Source organism: Aotus nancymaae, unplaced genomic scaffold (genome assembly GCF_030222135.1).
Source record: "Aotus nancymaae isolate 86718 unplaced genomic scaffold, 86718_ANA_hifiasm-v0.15.2.pri h1tg000040l, whole genome shotgun sequence".
Taxonomy (NCBI): Eukaryota; Metazoa; Chordata; class Mammalia; order Primates; family Aotidae; genus Aotus; species Aotus nancymaae.
Window position 1 is genome coordinate 12,157,168 of NW_026988454.1, and position 19,859 is coordinate 12,177,026.

The 19,859-nt window shown below is 37.2% G+C and overlaps 1 long non-coding RNA gene across 1 annotated transcript in view; it reads left to right on the forward strand.

Annotated features, from left to right (window-relative positions):
• Positions 1 to 8,083, forward strand: part of LOC135268321 (uncharacterized) — a 38,566-nt gene extending 30,483 nt beyond the window's left edge. The window contains exons 2-3 of the long non-coding RNA XR_010336574.1: positions 6,795 to 6,884; positions 7,135 to 8,083. This is a non-coding gene — a long non-coding RNA (uncharacterized LOC135268321). The remainder of the gene's footprint in view (positions 1 to 6,794; positions 6,885 to 7,134) is intronic.
• The last annotated feature ends 11,776 nt before the right edge of the window (positions 8,084 to 19,859 follow it).

Here is a 19,859-nt window from a genome sequence, read left to right on the forward strand (position 1 = left end):
ACCTGTTTTATTTGTTTTTCTTCTCATTAGATCCAGTATTTCCTGTTTAAGCCTTGCACTCTAATTGCCTCTGGAAAATTAGGCTAAAATCATTGTAATTGAGTAATTTCTGATGTCAGATTGATGAAACTATGAAGGTTTATGGTACACAGTTCCACACGTTCAACAGCCTGATTGGGTTCATTGCCTAAGTTACCATAGTTTCTTCCAAAATCATTAAAAAAACAACAACAACCCTGCAATATAAGTGAAGCTTTAAAGAGAGGAAGCTGTCCTCAATTCAGAAGTAATAAAAGGTCAGTCTGCTTCATGGCTGTCTGCTTTAAACATTTTTTAAAGTGACTGAAAAATAATGGCTTTCTCTCTTTTTGTCTTCCTCCTTCTTGCACACATACATACATACATACATACATAGACTTAGATGCTAAAATCTCAGCAAATAGGTTTTTATCTAAACCCACATTTTTTCAGTGTTTATAGGAAAGTAGAAATGAAGGAGCTCTGATGCTTCACTGTGCAGAAGCCACCTCTGAGCTAATTTCACAGGCAAGACCACAGCTGCTGTTCACCCACCTTTGAATTGGCTCAATATATCCTGTCTATTTGGGTGGATGTTATTGACTTGCTTCATTTGTCTGTGCTAACAGGATCTTCTTGGAGAAAGAAATAGAAGAAGAGAAGTGGGGATAGAAAAAAAAATAAGCAAAATAATAATAGTAACTTGAAATTGCTACACAGATCCAGCAGGCTATTCCCCCATGGAGTGTCTGTTTTGATTATATTATTTTGTTACCATGAATCTGTGTGGGTTTCCTGCTTCATACGTTACTAATTACCTTAAAGAAGAAATTCAGTTTTGCTCATATGGACACACCCAATACTCCAATCACCCTATTCCCCTCACTTCAGTTGAAGTAATATGACTTTTCTTTAAGAGCTTTCTACGCATTCCATTTTTATTAATGGTATTTTTGCTTCTGAGCACATTCTTTCACATAAGGACTGCATATTTCATCATTTAATTTTGCTTTGCACAAAGAAAATATTAACCCAAATTAATGAAAATGGCATAATGCATCATCCAAGTTTAAGGAAGTCTCCATTGACTCAGGCAAAAGACTCACATTTTTGCAGTGAAGATTAAATTTGTCAGAGATTACTGCCTGCTCAACCATAAATCAGACTATGACAGGCACAGGCTATCAGATCCATGACATCATACTAATTCCTATTTTAAGCTGTGACTGAAACCCAGTATTTTAAAACATATTCTATAGGCTCTGATTAATTCTTGACATAGAATCAAAATTTAATGAATCACTTTACTTATACTTTTTTTAAAATTTGATATGAACGATTTTTTCATTTAATATATGTACACATCCACATACGTATGTTACAAAAACAAATAAAGTAATTATCACATTTGTGTCAGCTAGAATGACCTACCCTTTAGGATATACATGATATTGATTACAGCACATATACAAGAGATGGATTAGATGTTACCTTTGATAAGTTATGAGAAAGGTCTGTGTATTACCTAAGAACTCTGCAAATTCCTAGAAAAGCTAGGATTTGGTGGTCACCTCTGTTTTGGCAAATCCGTTCTATTTGACCATTTTCCCATTCTACACATACAGTGCTGCGCACACAGATGTCATTTGTGGACGGCTCAGTTCTCTTCCTTTCGCATTTCCTAAGTGTTGGAGAGCCAGAGGTCTCCTTCCCACACCTTCCCTCCTCCACCTCCATTTAATCCCTTGGTGACCTCATCTAGCACATGTCCTTAAATATCATCCATGGGTTAATGCATTGGTTTTGTGTGCTGCTGTCACAAATTGCCACAAACTTGGTGACTTAAAGCAATAGAAACATATTCCCTTATAGTTCTGGAGCCCAGAAGTCAAAAGTCAGTGTCCTTGGACTGAAATCAAGGTGTCAGTAGGGATGCCCTGTCTAAGGAGGCACTAGGGAAGAATATGTTCGTTTTTTCATTCAGCTTCTGGGGTTGCCCGCATTTCTTGGCTTGTGGCTGCATCACTGCAGGCTCTGCCTCTGGGTCACATTGCCTTCTCCAATTCTGTGAGTGAGAACCTTTCTCTGCCTCTTATAAGGACACTGGTGATGGACTTTAGTGTCCCCCAAAATAATCCCAGAGAATCTCTTCATCTCAAGATCCATAATTTATTCACATCTGCAGAATCACTTTTTTCTTAGAAACTAATATTTACTGGCTCCAGGGTTTAAGACCTGCTAGTTCTAGGGTGGAGGCATGTATCAGTTTACTAGAGCTGATAACTTCGAAATGCATACCTACAACCTCATGTCTCAACATGCAAAGTGAACAAAGCCATAGTCCCTCAGGTCTCCTGTGACACCTCTCTGATCTTGCTCCCCACCATCCTCCCACATGTTCCCTGTGGCTGGGCAGGCTGGATCCTCTGCTGCTCTGTTCTCAGGGACTTAGAATTTGCTCTTATTCAGGTCTCTGCTCGAATGTCACCCTTGCTGAGAAGTTGTCCTAATGATCTCACCTCCCTCTTTGTCTCCCTCCCTGTCTCTGTCTTTTCCTCTTCCTCTTCTCCCTTGTTCCCTATCTTTTCCCATCATTCTTTTCCATTCCTTATGTACCTCCCCCTCATACAAAATCACTTCCATCTCTAAGAAGAAACAATACACAAAATATGCAAAAGAGGCATGTAACTATGATCAGGAAAATAGAATCTAGTTATTTCTGTCTTATTAATAATCCAATTATCATATAACATTTTATGCAGTCATAAAGGTAAAATATATATTACAAAAGCAAGTCACAGGTAATCTTTATGAGAAGTAATATAGATTTTTCTAGACTCTTTTGAATTATTTCTACATTAAAAGAGTTAGCCCTAGACACAAGTGAAGTAGATAAATAAATTAATTAATTAATAAATGTGCTTTAGGTACCTAGTCTCACCCTTTTGTGAGATCTTTCTTCATCCCCTCTCCCACACCCCAAGCCTCCTGCTAAGAAACCCTCTTAATTAAATATCCATTTCTTTAAAAATAAATAAGTAAATAAACAACAAGAAACTTAATGAAAATAGCAGTTCCAGCGATATAATTTGTTGGGTCTGGTGAAAAATGCATATGTGGGCTCCCTTGTTAAAAGTCTCAAGAATTTCAAGATGGTGGCAGCAGAGCATTAAACCAACTGCCAAACCTTCTAAGCAAGGCCCCATGGGATTGTGTACGTCACACAGCCATGAAGTCAGGCCTAGACAGCTGGCTGTTTCATGAGTATTCCTAAAGTATTACCTTTTTCTGTTACTTTCTGTTTTTTAACTTTTTATTTTGCAATAATTTTAGATTCAAAAAAACTTAGAAAATAAGGGCAGAGGGGTCTCGCTGTAATCTTTACCCTATTTTTTTTTTTCACTAGGATTTGTCTTTAGAGCCATAAGCTCAGGGAATAATTATTCTTCCTGTTGAGTTTCAGGCACCTGAAATCTGGTGAAATGGTTCTAGTTCCCATGACACATTAGGCTCTAGAGGCCTTCCTTGACCAACACATAGTGGGTGGTAGCACCCCAAATGCCTGCGGGCTTCTCTCTCATCACCCATAAATCACCTGTAAGAGGGGAGACACCATGTCTGTTCTGTTTTAAGACAATTCCAAGACTCTGGCAAGTGCTTGGCACGTAACAGGTGTTCGATAAACGTGTGCAACCACAAGCAAGCAAGTACCCCAGCTAGCTGGCTATTATGAGAGGCCATGTGATGACCAAATACATATTGCTTACTAAGATTCTTGTTTTATTGCAGCCCAGATTTGTAGGCATTCTTTATATGCAGTCTGTAAATGTTAGATTGAAAATTTATGTTATTAGCCTATAATTCACAAATGAAAAGTAGGATGGTATGGCAGTTGTTTAGGAATTTGGACTGTGCAGGGGACTTTATTATAAATATCAAGCTGGGCCCTAGTTGCAAGGCTTGTATGGCCTCTTCTTTCAGAAGTTTGTCGTAATGATTTTTAGCACAGACTGAGGCAGATTTAATAAAAATTAAAAAAAAGATTTGTGATTGTTTGAGGTTTATCCCTCATCCTAATGCTTGAACAGGAAAGAAGATTGCATCATATAAAGTAGGTAAACTTTCTTTTATTGTAAGAGACAAATAAAGGGTCAGATGAGCTATTTTTATTTTTTCTCAAGGTGAATTTATAATCCTTATCTACTTATCATCCAAAATAGACCCCCATCATCTCACTTTTGAACAAGGCACAGGAGATCAATATCACCCAGAAGAGATATTCCCTGACTGAGCACCACCCAAAGCAAAGAGAAAAACCACAATTCTGCTGCCATACGAGTCACCAAGATCTTTTGTCTCTAGGTCAGAGCTGTTTTGGATAATCATGTGGCTATCCTTATATTACTCCAAGCAGGGCAAATCTGAGTTTTAAAGAATTGATTGTTGCTCTGACTTTTTAGAGCTATTTGTTTTTAAAACCCAGAGCAAGACCCTATAGTTACAACCGTAAGTGAATCAGACAATTGGATAAATATACATGCAAAGAACAAGACCCACTGGGAATGAAAATGGCTGCATTTTGTAACACTGTAATTTATAACTTGCATAGCTAGGAAAGGGGCAATGGATCCTAAATTATCCTTTTTTATATAAAAAAATCATAGTGCATAAAGTCATCTCCTACACAGAGAAGCCAGTGAGTGGCTAATGTTATTTCTTCCTAGATAAGGAATGGTTTCTGAGAAGATTGCCCGTGACCTGCCACCCCTCATACTGATTTGGGTATTGTCAGCTGTTTCATTAAGGGCTGTTGCCACTCCCAGTCACTTGTGGTTCTTCATTCTTGCTGCACACTCAGCGTGATGCTGTTGTGGGAACTGAGCCACCCTATGGGTGATTGCTGGGCACCTGCACCGCCCGTCAGCTTGGGTCCCCTCCCAGTTAATGACAGCTACACTGCACTTCCAAGACTGCCTCAAAGTGTCCTTGACAGATTCTGTTTCCTGCTTCATTTCCCAGTCACGGTGCTCATGCAGGTAGGAGGCCACCTCACAGAGGCACAGACTCACCAATGGAACGTTTTCTTATTTGGAATATTGGGTCAAATATTTGCCTCATGTTCTTTGTATAGTTTGGAGTTGGTGAACACAGAGAGTTTCTAGTTTACGATGCAGCTGTGTTTTGAAGTTAATTTGGAAATCTGTTGGAACTTGGGCAAAATATTCTTTTAGGAACAAGACAAAAAATATTGGTTAAGTTCTTGAGTCAACATATCAAAAAATCAGGTAGTAGAACCGTAATGTGACGGGTGTACAATGAAAAAATATATACTGACACAGATGTCTTTCTAGCTACATGTGATAAATTCTGAGTCTCAGCCTAGGTAACCCTGTCAATGACAGCCAGAGGAGAGAGTCTGGAAGGGTGGAGCTAAATTTCCAGTCCACAAAGCCATAGACCCATGGAGGCTGTAGGCAAAAATCTAGTAATTTTGACACAATCAAAATCATTTGGGGAAATAAGATCCACAAGGCAGCACCCTGTACGGTGGCTCTCTCCACCCTAGCTGCTGCTTGAAATCACCACAACCAGGCAGGAAATTCAAGTTGGCATCAACAACACTAAGTCACATGGATAGAATGTTCCCTCGATTCACTCTGCTAGTGTTACCTCTTCGGTCTTCCAAACCCATAACCCCAGTCTAATCATGAGAACAACATCAAATTCAAATTGACAAACATTCTACAAAATAGCTGACCAGTACTCTCAAAACCTTGACAAGTCTCCCAAAGAAAATAAAGTCTGAGACACATGTTTCCTATAGACAAAATACGGTGGGGTCTTTTTATCCTTTTCACATACTCTAACCACGTCCGTCTTTTTGGTGATATGTTAAACCATTCAATTTCAAATAATTATTGATATGGATAAATTAATATCTATCATGTTTATAATTTTCTGTTCATTTCTTCTTTTTTTTCTTTTTAAATTTACTTTCTCTAATTTTACTCAGGTATTTTATGGTTCCATTTTATCTCCTCTGTAGCATATCAGTTACACTTTTGAGAATTTTATTGAGTAGGTGCCCTAGAGTTGACACTATGCATTTGTAAGTAATCCAAGTTTACTTCCAAACAACACTATACCACATTGTGTGCAATGCAGGGACCTTATGAGAGTATTCCCAATTCCTCCCTCCCATCTTTTGTGACACTTTTGGTCATTCATTTCACTTATACCTATGCTACAATCTTCCAATACATTGTTGACTATTATTACTTTAAACAATCATCTTTTAGATCAATTAGGAATAAGAAAAAATTTTAAAAATCATTTTAGCTTCATGTGTTCCTTTTCCAACACTCTTCCTTTCTTTACAGTTCTTCCTGAAGAACTTCTTTTAACATTTCTTGCTAAACAGTTCCACTGACAATGAATTCTCTCAGGATTTTTTTTTTTTTTTTTTTTTTTTTTTTTTTTGAGACTGAGTTTCACTCTTATTGTCCAGACTGGAGGGTGATCTTGGCTCACTGCAACCTCCGCCTCCCAGGTTCAAGCGATTCTCCTGCCTCAGCTTTCCAAGTATCTGGGACTACAGGCGCAAACCACCATGCCCAGCTAATATTTTGTATTTTTAGTAGAGATGGAGTTTCACCATATTAGCCAGGATGGTCTCAGTTTTTATTTGTCTAGCAAAGTCCTTTTTCTCTGTCACTTTTGAAGAATTTTTCCACTGGATATAGACTTCTAAATTGCTGTTTTGTTTCTCTCAACAGTTGGAATGTTTCACTCCACTTTTTTCATGCCTTCACAGTTTGTGACTAGAAGTCTGCTGTAATTCATATCCTTGTTCCACTATAAGTAAGGTATTTATTTCTTTCTGGCAAAATTATCTTTGTTGTTTGTTGTTTGTAGATTGAAATTATATACCCAGATGTAGGTTTGGGGGTGGGGAGTTGTCTGGTTGTTTGCTTTTTAGGGGAGGCTATTTACCCTGCTTTGTGCTCTCTTAACTTCCTGAATCTGTGGTTTGGTGTCTGCCATTAATTTTGCAAAATTCTTGACCATTATTATTTAAAATATGTTTTCCCTGTTTTCTCTTTGTTTTCCTTCCAGATTCCAGTTATGCATCTGATATACCTTTTGAAATTGTCTTCCAGTTCTTGGATACCTGTTTTGATTTTTTACTGTTTTGTTCTCTTTAAATTTCATGTTTGGAAATTTACATTACTCTGTGTCAGATCCTGAGGTCCAGGTCTAGCCCATGCTGAAGTCTGAGGGGAGTGGGTGGATGAGCAGAAAGAACACTTGGGGGTCCACAGGCAGGTGGATATGGTTTTATTCAACAGCAGCTCTCTTACACAGCTATCTCAAACTAGCTTTTTTATGAGCAGCTTTTCTTACACTGTCCACATGTATCTCAGCTCTTTGCTCTGACTCTGTGGCTCCTGCCATCCCCCCTCCTGCAGCTACATGGCTGGCTCTTCCCTGCCTTCAGGGCCATCAGCTTAACTCTTTCTCTCTCTGGGAATGAGCAAGCTGAGGTGTATCCTGGCTCCCTCCTGTCCGTCTGCAAGATGGACAGCTTTGGCTCTCTCTCTTTCTCTGGGCACCAGCATGCCTGCCATGTGAAGCCATGTTGAACTGAGCCAACCCGAGCCCCAAGAGTCAAGCCCCATGAACAGTGTCAGCAGGACAGTTATACCTTTCACAGACAACAGTGACTCCAAGCCAAGGGTTGGCATTCCCACGTTATGGCTACATGGCTGTGATAACAGGTAGAGTTATATGCCTGCACTCTAAACCTGCTGAGTCATGCAGGCCTGGATATCCACCTCAGCTGATTCCTTGACCAAAGCACATCCATGTACCTTACAGCCTGTCATCAAGCTCACTGATTCCTTCACTGGGCTATTCACAGTCTGTTCATATGCCCATTAGGAGCATTCTTTCTTTCTGTTAGTTTCCCCACCTCCCCCACCAGAATTTCATTTTGATTCTTTTTTTGTGGTTTCCATCTCTCTGCTTATATTATCCATCTGTTCTTGCATGCTGGTTTTTTTTCCCATTAGAGCTCATATTAATTATAGTTATTTTTAATTCCTTGTCTGATAATTCAAATATCTTTGAGGTTCAAATTTAGGAACCTCCTAAAAACCACTAAATATCTTCTTTTGCAATGGGGAGGAAAAAGAAATAGGATTAATGCCAGAGGAGTAGTCTATAAATATGGCTGTTTGTCAACAATGGCAAATATCTGAGTTTGGCTCTGATATTTGCCTTATCTTTTCAGCCTTTTAGCTTCCTTGTAACTTCTTTTGAAAACCATAAACAATTTATTGACTAATAAAAATGGTAGTAAATAGGCCTTTAGTGTGAGACTGTATGTTAACTGGCTAGGAGCTGGGGCTGTGTTGTTTGCTGTAGTTATAGGTGCCATGGCTTCAAATTACTTGTTTTTGTCTAATCTGTTGACTTTGGGCTAACGTAAGTATGCCTCTTCAGAGAGCATCTGCACGTTTCACCAGTTTCAACCATAATCCACTGTGATTATAGTAATGTTCTACTGATGTGGTGGGGAAAGTCAGGTGCTCTATAATCTTCTGATTAAGATTCAGTCTTTTAGTGGGCCTGTTTCCTTGGGCTGTGACCTTCACAAGTGTTCTCCACCCCTTCCATCTCTTTTAGATAAGATAGGAAAGCTAAATGGGGCTGGAGTAGAGAAAATGCTCTTCCTCCAAGTAGGATAGGGCTCTGATAATCCCCTTCTCCAGTAGGTCTTTGTTACAGAGGATGCCCTGGTGCATTTCAGGATGATTACTCTTCCTTTCCTTTGCAAGAACAAGGAGAAAATCTTTCTCTGCTCTTCACCTGGTGAAGCTTGTGAAGAATTTGTGAAAGTACACCCACCCACCCAAGACTGAAGCCTCAGGAGTGTCTCACTCTCACACCATCAATCCATCCAAATTGCTATTGAAGCATTTGTCTCAGTCCATTTCTGCTACTATAATAGAATCCCTAAGTCAGGGTAACTTACAAGAAACAGATGTATTTCTTACAGTTCTGGAGCCTGGGAAGTTCAAGGTCAAGGGGGTCCACATCTCGTGGGGGCCTTCTTGCTGCATTATTCCATGGTGGAAGGCATACAGAGTGTGCAAGACAGAGAGAAAGACAAGAGGGGGCCGAACTCACTTTTATAAGAAACCTACTCTCATGACAATGAACCCATTCCCAAAATACTGACATTAAATCATTCTTGAGGGTAGAGCCCTCATGATTTAATCACCTTTTAAAGGTCCCACCTCTTAACACTGGCACTGATAGTGAGTCTTCAACACATAAATTCTGGGGGACACATTCAAATCATAGCAGCATTCCTGCCAGTTTATGGCTCCAAGTGCTTCTGCTCCAGGTAAGCGGATCTTAGCTGTAACTCATTGGATTTGCCCGTCTCTCCAGATTTCAGGGTGGTGGTTTGCCCCATAACCTCAAGAAAGTCATTGACTTTTGGTTTATTCAGCTTTTTCCTATTGTTAAGATGGGAGTGGTATTATCCAAGCTCTTTCCTTGTTGAAGCTGAAACCAGAAGTTTGCTTCAGTTACATTTAAAATCTCTCCAGATTATTCTAATATGCCGCCAGAGTTCAGAACAACCAGAGGAAAGTGAAGAAGCTTTGAACTCACCTTGCTTTGAATCCCTACTCTGACTTTTAGAACCTGTGACAATGAGCAACTGTGAACAAATCATTACTCTTTCTGAAACTTTGTTTCTGTAAATGGGATGTTTCCTACTTTACAGCATTCTTGTAAGACTTAGAAACAATGTAGTAGGCATAACATTGCCATATACTAGCTTCTCATTCCTTTTGTTACAACTAGCATTTATTGAGCACTTATTTAACGTTGAGTGTGTTCGAGCAGTAAATCTATCTTGGCTCATTTTCTCTGCATAAGTCTCATTGAGATAAAGTCTAATTCTTTGTAGGTGAAGAAACTAAGGCATAGAGAAATTCAGTAACTTGCCCTGGGTTATAAATGGTAGAACTGGCCTTTGACTTCAGGTAATGTGGCTCCATAACCTCTACCCATCTTCTACACTCTACTCCCTGGAAAAGATAATCCATAGTGCGATCAGAAGGCAGTGGCTAGGTTAATTTGTGTTGAATAAAGATGGAGAAAAATGGACACATAGTCACAATAAATTAAATCAAATAATACTGAACATATTCCTAGAAGTAATATCTGTAGCTACATAAAAGGCATAGTTTAAAAACCTGTGCTGATAAGACTTCTTAGCCACTAAAATGAATTGACCTTCATTGGAAAATTTTTGTGTACTTGGGTCTTTCCCAGTAAATTCAAGTTGAGAACCAGCGTTCTGTGCAGTTTTTATTATATAAGCATATTTGTTTATTAGAATAAATTGTAAATGTTAAATTTGCTTAAAATATTCTGAATTTGATAAAATTCCTTTATATAACACCATTTAACCTGCATACCTGCTTTGAGTACATTAATTAAGGAAAAATATTTTAATTCGATCAGCCATTTTTCCCATATGAAAGCAATAAATCATTTTGAATTACCTTCCTAAATGCTTGAACCATGAAGCTGTACAGCAAAAGAAAAATGTTGTAACTTAGTAAGGCTAATGAGTAATTCTTTTTTTAACTATAAATTCAAAAAATCTACTACACTAGATCAATTAGTTATACCTATAATTTCAATATTAGCACATGGCAACACATTATTTGCTGCTTATATAACAGAATCATAATCATCAATTCATTATTTTTATAACAGTTTTATTGAGATAATTCATCATTATTAGAGCACTCTCTAACAGAATTCAAAACTCAAGACTAAAAGTTCAAGAATTATCTTAAATGCAAAAATTGATTTTTAAAAATATTCTGAACTGAAAGCTATCTGACAATACAGCAAATTCTGAAAACTAAAAACCCCTTGCAGTGGCCATTTACATTTTATTTGCCATTCTGCTGCAAATCATGTTAAAACAGATGTCTAATTAGATGGCAAGATTTCTATATGTTTGGATTATGACAAATATATAAAACTCACATAGATTTCAAAAGCGCTCTGAATAATTACTTAAAATCAAAATGCTCTATGTGCTTAATGGAATAATATTCTACTAATAGAATCTTTTATTGCTTCCTGCTTAGGGAATTTCAAAAAGCTTTCCTGTATCCTAAACATTATCACATTCTTTCAATGAGACCTAAGATACAATCTGTTCAGATGCCTTCATCGTATGAAAGAGTCATCACTGTAAAATGTATGGCTCCATCATAACCTAATACAACACAGTGAATTGCAATATGGTGATTACCACTGTGATTTGATTCATTAATTCTCAGTAACAGTTGTTAATCAGCTCATTAAGCAAGTATTGTACAGAAGATTTCAACCAGGGGAACCTCCTAAAAACCACTAAATATCTTCTTTTGCAATGGGGAGGAAAAAGAAATAGGATTAATGCCAGAGGAGTAGTCTATAAATATGGCTGTTTGTCAACTATGGCAAAGTTTTAAATCATCATGCTTTTATAAAACTATATAAATTATGAGCACTTTGTGCCTTTTCCAGAAAAGGTGCTCACAGTGAGATAACTCCTCTCCTTGGGCCTTCCTGGATTTAGCAACTATTTTGTTAAGCTGTAGAAACAAATTCTAGGCCAGGCACAGTGGCTCACGCCTGTAATCCCAACACTTTGAAAGGACAAGGCAGGTTGATCACCTCAGGTCAGGAGTTCAAGACCAGCCTTATCAATATGGTGAAACTTTGCCTCTACTAAAAATACAAAAATTAGCCAGGCATTGTGGTGTGTGCCTATAATCCCAGCTTCTCGGGAGGCTGAGACAAGAGAATTGCTTGAACCCAGGAGGCAGAGTTTGCAGTGAGATGAGATCAGACCACTGCACTCTAGCCTGGGTGACAGTGAGACTCCATCTCAAAATAAAAGGAAACTCTAACCCTGCATCTCACATTTCATCAATATGTTGATTCTTTTTCTTGCTTCTATAACGTATAATTCAATAATATGTTCAAGTATTTTAAATATTGAGGGTTACATTTAAATTTAATTTGGCTATGCATTAGTTGACTTTAAGTAACTTATTTTATCTTGAAGAATGTGATATGTAAATGTCTATGAGTGATAAGCGAGTTAAAGTGCTTTAACTAACAGTAACAAAAATGTATGACTTACTTCCCAGTTCACAAAGAAATTTTATACACATGACTTACTTTAATCCTTACAAAACCTGGAAATATGTTATCATTAGCCCAAATTTACCCACAAGAAACCTGAAGCTCTAGTTAAGTGACTTGCCTAATTGAAAAGTTTGTACGTTCAGTTCTTACAACCACACACACTTTATGTTCTTTCTACTAAAACACACTATTTTCTCAGCAACTAATCAGAAGCTGGCAGCCTCGCCATGGAAATAGGCCTTGTTTTTGTTAAAGGAAACATTACTGGTGACACTTATTAAAGATGGTAAGGAAGACTTTATCCAAGAAGGACTACCACAATGGGGTTTTGTATTATAGTAGGAGAGAGAAATTGGGCTCAGTTCCAAAAACCATAAGGAAAAGTGCGGATTTATAGCCAAGGAGCAGGGTAGGGTATCAGAGGGCGGAAAATTACTAAGAGGAAGGGCAATTGCTAAACTGACCTCACGGGATTTTTGCTGAAGGTAGGCCAGGGTGATTCGATATCAAGGGTGGTCAGACTGAAGGTGGGGGATTCTTGCTAAACTGATTCAGCAGGAGTCTTGCTGAAACTGCAATAAATGGGCTAAGGGCAGAGCCCAAGATTAGAGCCTTGTCAGAAAGAGGACTGAGAGGGGCCCAGCCAGAGTTAAGTCAAAGAGAAAGAAAATCTATGCTCCTTCTACTAAAACATGCTGGTTTTCTCAGTAACTGATCAGAAGCTAGCAGGCAACCCATTGGGATATGTCTTATCATCCATAACCCACAAGAAGGAGGCTTTAAGCATAAGGGTAAGAGAGATCTAGTTAATGCTTAGAAAGGAAGTGGTATAAAATCAAACTTCAAGAAAAGTTTCCATGCAGTGTTATTTATGTTTGGAGGCACAATCATGACCAAAACCTTCCGATACACCGTAAGTCATTTATCTCAAGTCCAAGGAAACTAAATGATGGATCAGACTCCTTGAATTAGAGCCAATCAAGCATGTGACTTGAAATTATTCCAATGAAATTCAAATACCAGCATCTTCTACCATTCTAGGTGCAATGTCTCATGAAGCGTGACAAGCACTTGACATGCTTTCCTTCTGAAATGAGATAGTTTCTCCTAATCAATTGCCCATGCATACACACAATGCGTACTTCGTGATCCACATGGCCACTTCCATCTTTTCAGTGGCCTAAGGACAGATATTAAAAATAAGCTCATGATTTGTAAGAAAAACAGATATGGATGAATTCCAAATAACCGTATCCAACTTACATAAACCAGTTCAAGAAGGTATTTTACTAATTTAATTTCTGCTTACCAGGTATTGATTGGATTGATCAGTATTCATTCAGATTTGTTCCTGGTTGTGTGTGTTGTGTATTGATTGCTTTTTGTTAGCCTATTAATTTTCAATAAATAATGTCTCAGAAATTGCAGATGAGCAAATTAAAGTGTAATGTTATGTGTAATATTACTTTAGTATCTGTTTTTCAAAACAAAATAGACCAGTATCACACTTACGAAATGTCTTTGTACTCAATTTTTGAAAAAAATTTCAGACTGCTTATACAAGGACAAACTTTTTATGTTTATAAAATGGAAATAGGGACAACATTGTTGGAAAAGTTAGCCTACTAATGTTGATAAGAATTGTGTTTCTACAATCTCTGTTCTTGAAATTATGCTTTGTCTAACACTGTCCTAAAATACAACTTTCAAGGAATAATAAAGCCAAGCCTAAATTTGTATATTGTCAAATTTCTCAAAGAAAAAAAGTTATTGTTAAAATTCCTTAAGTGCCTCCTGAGTCCCTCTTTTTGTATTTCCTTATTCCATCTGCCCTCCTGCTGTTCTTTTATTACACATTATGCTTTGTCCTCTATTTTATAGGTATTATTGTTCTCTTTCACTCCTGACCAGACTAAAAGCTAATATTACATACAGTGTACCTTGGGAAATCCTGCCTTTGAGGAATAGCCCACCAAGTATAATGAAAAACCTACTCTGCGCCAGGTATGGTGGTTCATGCTTGTAATCCTAGCACTTTGAGAAGCTGAAGTGGGCAGATTGCTTGAGTTCAGGGGTTCAAGACCAGCCTGGGCAACATAGTAAAACCCTTTCTCTACAAAAGATACAAAAAAAAAAATTAGCTAGACATAGTGGTGAGCACCTGTAGTCCCAGCTACTCGAGAGGTGGAGGCAGGAGGATCTCTGAGACAAGGAGGTCAAGGCTACAGGGAGCTGTGATCACACCACTAGACTCCAGCCTGGGTGACAAAGTGAGACTCTGCCTCAGAAAAATATACTTTGCATTGAGACCTTCTCCTGGCACATTCCAGGAGAAGTCATTGGTAGTTACTAGGAAATGCAGTCCTACCTGCTTGTCATATCTAGAAATATGTTATCCTGTGACCTATCCAGCTAGTATTACAGACTTAGATCATATAATTATATATGTATTCTAGTTATCTGAATAATACAATTAAAACTTGCAGGGCAGTTTCATCTGAGATGACAAATAGCACAGCTTATCATTATTTATTATTGAAAAATTTCTAGACCAATCCACCTGCAAAAGACCAGTCCAGCCTTCAATGGACAAATGGTATGCTGGTGCTAGAGATACTGAGTCAGAACTTGAGACACAGAAAAATTCACACCACAGATGAGATTAAGAATACAGGCAACTACTCAGGTGGAGATTTGGCAGAGTTGGCAGGGGGAAGTGGCTTCTCATTCAGAAGGACCATCAAAATGGGATTCATAGAATAAATGGTTAATAAAAATGCTAGCGAGTTAGGGTTATTGAGGGTCTCTAGTTTGATGTAGAATACTTGAGAAGCTCAGAATCAGAAACTTCTCTTGTGTAAACAATTTTTCAAGTGACTCCTTCAGGCTTTGGTGAAACCTGGCTTATGTGGGATCATGTAACAATACTTTTCTCAATTTGAGAGAAACAAGTACATATTACTTAAACTTATCTAGGTTATTTGGTCATTACCGAGACAGTTATACACAGTAAAGCTTTTGTCAACTAAAATCAAACCTAAACAAAATCTTAAATCATAATTCATTGTGCTTCCACTTTTACAAAAAAAAAAAAAAAATAGGTCAATTGTAAGAAAACAAACTGAGATCAAAGATTAGTCAAAAAAAAACTTTTAGGATTCACACTACATTTTTCTAAATCATCAAAAAGGACTTGACTTTATAGTTAATTATATTCATCCTCAGCCAACAAAGTTTCATATTTTGCATGATTTTTAGCAAGAAAAGAAACAGTGTTATATTAGTAAGGACCCTCTTGAATGCAAGTCACAGAAAACCCAGCAAAAACTGGCTCATGTAAATGAATTCCACATGAATCCAAACCAGTCAGATTGAACTCATCAGGACCCATCCTCTGTCTTTTGGTTCAGCTCTTATCCATTTGACTTGACCCTCAGTCTTTGGATTGGAACACAGTCACTATCAGCCCCTTAGTCAGCTTCTCCCAGGTTCAAATACAGAGGAAAGAGTGGGTACCTCTTTCTCTGCAGTGACAGCAACAGCCCCAGTTACATCTGATTGACTTGGAGTCTTTGTGCATAAGCGACTATGACTCTCTGACTGGCTGGACCTGGAACATCAAAACACTGAATATCCATTGTATTAATCTGTTCTTGTATTGCTCAAAATAAATACCTGGGACTGGGTAATTTATAAAGAAAAGAGGTTTAATTGGCTCACGGTTTTGCAGGCTATACAGGAAGCATTATTCTGGTATCTGCTCAACTTCTGGGGAGGCCTCAGAAAACTTAGAATCATGGTGGAAGGTGAACGGGAGCTGAAACTTCACATGGCTGGGAGCAGAGAAAGTGTAGGAAGGTGCTACGCACTTTTAAACGACCAGATCTCGTGAGAACTCTCTCACAAGAACAGCACTAAGGGGATGCTGCTAAGCCATTCATGAGAAACCATCCCATGATCCAATCACCTCCCACCAGGCCCCACCTCCAGCACTGGGGACTACATTTCACTATGAGATATAGGCGGGGACACAGATACGAACCGCACCATCCACTAAAGTTCTTAATGATCATTAGGCTCCACTGGGAGCTCCTCCATTATATGGATTTAGTTCTTATGAAAAAATTTTATCTCCACTACTTTACACAATACATGGCACCAAGTAGATGCCCAATAAATGCATCTTTAACTGAAGTGGACTTTCTTCATTATTTAGTAATTAAAAAAATTAATAAATCTATTAGAAAAAAGTTTGAACTTGAGTTATCTTCAGGACACCCAAATAGAAAGAAATATAAACAGGGATGACATAGAATCAGAATATGATTTCTAAAATTGTTTTCCATCGAACATTAAGTCCTTGACATGCTCTGTGAGGACATGGATTTGGGAAATGATGATTGCCATATCTCCCTCTTGTTGACTCACAGGGATTATTACAGTATTAAGAACTCCAAGAATCCCATGAGTAATTAAGACTGCTTTACTTTGTTATTTGCATTTCCCACATTTACATGTGGAAGGATTTGTCATAGAAATCATTTCAGTAGGCAATGGGCTGCAGGCTGTCTGTATGGTTGGCTTGGGTGGGACAGGGGGGTTTCAGACACATGATACCATTAAGGAAAAATTTTCAAATGATATAAATGTTCATACGAATTAAATTGTTTAATTACTGAAGAATAAAATATAACCAAATGGTAAAAATTATAAACATCTATATTTACTGGCATGAAGTCTGTGGCATATAATATATGTAAAACACATTTAAATCAAATGTTCATTGTCTCACTGCATTTTTTAATAGAAATGATTAAGTAGACATTTTACACAAGGAAAACCTCTCTAAAATTATACAGCAAAAACATAATGAATGGGAGGATGTTTATGGTTAATTTTTATTTTCTTCTTTGATCTTTTGCATTTTTGGATTCAGGGGATGTATATATGTGTGCTTTCTGGCCATGAGCATGTATTGCTTTTATAAAGTTTTTTTAATATTAATTTTTCCAAAAATTTACATAGTATTAAGTATTATTAATATCTACCTTGCTAATTTGAACATGTTGATGCACTTTTAACCTCATGTACAATTTCAAACTCATATGCTTTATTCTTTTCTCAAAAATAAAACTACTTCTAGGTGCTACAGAAGTCAAAAAGAAAGGCTTGTAGCTAGAGCACTTCAAAAACTCCTCAACCAATTCATATTTCAGCTGCCTCAGTACCAGATTTCAATGAAGCACATGAATCAGAACAACTTGACATTAACATCAGTCCAATAGAGATGTCAAAAGTATAGGGTGCAATTAGGAGCTAAAAAATAACAAAGTCAAGAGATATCATCAAATCACAGCAGAGATTAGAATAGCCCTTGACACTAGCCAACTAATGAAGCTGATTGAACTATTCAATGGCTTTTATTTCAGGAATGAAGAGGTGGGAGTGGAGAAGGACCTTCCTGGGTAGTGGAAAGATGGAATCATTGATAGAATACCCTCAGAGGAAGCTCTCAAACTGCTGAGTTGGAATAAAACTGTCACACTCTGGGGTCAGCATAAGCTTGTGCTGGGCATGGTGTGGTCAAGGATGCAGGAGGCAGAAAGATTGCATGTTTATATCCAGATCTAAGAAATAAAGTCAGTTTTTCATCATTCACACTTACGGAAGGTCTCAGAGACAATGGAAACTTCTCTCCCTTGGTCTCAATTTTTTTTCTTTTGTCCAATGTTATACCTGAATAAAGAAAGAATCACTTCTCAGGTGTGAGTGATACAGGCAGATACTGGCATACAAATTGTCTTGCACTCTTTCCAAGGGAAAAGAAATGACAAAGCCCTGGCAGGAGACAGAATAGCAAAAGTGTGTTGGGCTCAGTTCTTACCCAGAAGCCCAATAGCTGTTGGCCAAATGCTGAAAGAGATTTTCTCTTTGATATTTTATTATGAAAATTTTCAAACATATACTAAAGTTGAAATAATACAATGAGCGCATATATACTCATCATCCGGATTCAGCATGCATTCTCATTATCACATAGGATTTTTTAATGTAGATACCTAATCTCTGTCTGTTTTCCTGAATCTAAACTTGAAAGTGAGGTATAGAAATCATGACATTTCACTTCTACATTCTTCAGTCTGCATCTCCTTAAAAAAAGCATCTTTCTATATAAAAAAATGAACATGATCATACTTGATAACATTTTTTAAAACTCTAACATCGTGGAATCTTCTTCATGCAAATTTTATGCTATTGATTGTTTTGCTTTAAAAATTTATTTTAGGAGGAAGGGATTGCCAAAGCTTGGTTAATGGAGACAAAAGCACAACTAGATAGGAAAAATAAGTTGTAGTGCTCCATAGAGCTATAGAGTTATTACAATTAACAACAATTCATTGTATATTTTTAAATAGCTAAAAAACTAGATTTTTGAGTGTTCCCAACACAAAGAAATGATCAATGTTTGGAGTGGTGGATATATGAATTACCAGATTTGATCATTAGATATTGTAGACATGTGCCAAAATATCACATCTTACCCCATAAATATGTATGGATTTTACATTTCAAATAATAATAATAACACCAAAAAAGTCTTTTAAAGCCAGTCTTTTAAAACCAGGATCCAACTAAAGTTCTTAGTCTTCATTCGGTTATATCTCTCTGTTTTAATCTGGAAACTCCCTCTAGTTTTTTAACCTAATGAAATTAACTTTCTGATGCATTCTGCCCAGTTGTTTTATAGACTGTTCCACATTTTTCATTTGTCTTATTGTCTCTTTCCTGATGTTTTAGCTTGCTTCTTTCCATTATATTTTCTGTTATCTAGCTAAAGATTTGATTAATGTCTTTATGAATGTGAATATTCATATTAAATAGTTTTACAGAATATTTCAGAAACAGAGTTGTATACTTCATATCGTATCTGGAAACATATAATATAACATCGCTCCTTACTCTCAGTGACACTAGTTTGAACACTTGAGGTACAGGTTAAGATCATTTTAGTGTTAAGTACATTTTTCACTTTATAATTAGCAAGTAATCTGTGGGCCTATATCTGGGACTCGAGCAACTATCCAGTTTCAATTGATAAATCATCCATTGGTGATTGGCACCTAAGTCAATTACTTATTGGGAGTTTTAAGAGGTGATTATCTAATTTTATCATTATTTCTTCACTTATTGCATGACACTCTTTGAAACTGAACAATAATAACAGAATCCAGAGTCTCTACAATACAGCATGCACAATGTCCAGACTACAGTTCAAAATTAGCTAACATAAAACAAAACAGAAAAGGGGACTCATATACAAGAGAAAAGAAAATAATGTAGACCAACATGGAGATCGTGGAATTAGCAGATAAGAGTTTTAAAGCAGCTAATACCATTATGCTCAAGAACATAAAGAAAAATACAATCATGATAAACAAATAGGAAATACCAGGAGAGGAATAGAAACTGATTTTTTAGAAGAACCAACTTTGGAGGACTTTAAGTCTGTTCCTGATTTCAAGACTTACTAAAAAGTTAAAATAATAAAGAGAGTGAAGTACTAGCATTAGAACAAACATCTATGCCAATGGAATAAAATTGAG